Raw genomic sequence first — 487 nt, 5'->3', positions numbered from 1 at the left:
TGGGGTCTTATTGTCTCTTTTTACAACTATAATCAGGACTTTCCCTCTGATAATGGTTTCAGCTTCCTCAAGATTCATCTCCCTTCTTCCTGCTGTATAGAATGTCTCCCTTCATTAACTCTTTTTGAGAATGAAGAGCAACAATCTTCCATCTCTCCTCATCCTTGGCCTTTGATTTGTTTCCTCTTCCAGAACCCTCTTACTAACTGCGTTCCTAGTCTTGCTTATGCTTGAAAACATAGTCTTAAAACCAAAATGTTTTTTTACCATTGTCTTTTTTTTTTTTTTTTTAAAGCAGCTTCCAGGGACACCTGGGTGGCTCAGCGGTTGAGCATCTGACTTCTGCTCAGGGCATGAACCCGGGGACCTGGGATCAAGTCCCACATCAGGCTCCCTGCAAGGAGCCTGCTTCTCCCTTCTCCTATGTCTCTGCTTCTCTCTCTCTCTCTGTCTCTCATGAATAAATAAATACAATCCTTAAAAGACT

Source organism: Vulpes vulpes, chromosome 8 (genome assembly GCF_048418805.1).
Source record: "Vulpes vulpes isolate BD-2025 chromosome 8, VulVul3, whole genome shotgun sequence".
Classification (NCBI taxonomy): domain Eukaryota; kingdom Metazoa; phylum Chordata; class Mammalia; order Carnivora; family Canidae; genus Vulpes; species Vulpes vulpes.
This window is presented reverse-complemented; position numbering follows the sequence as displayed.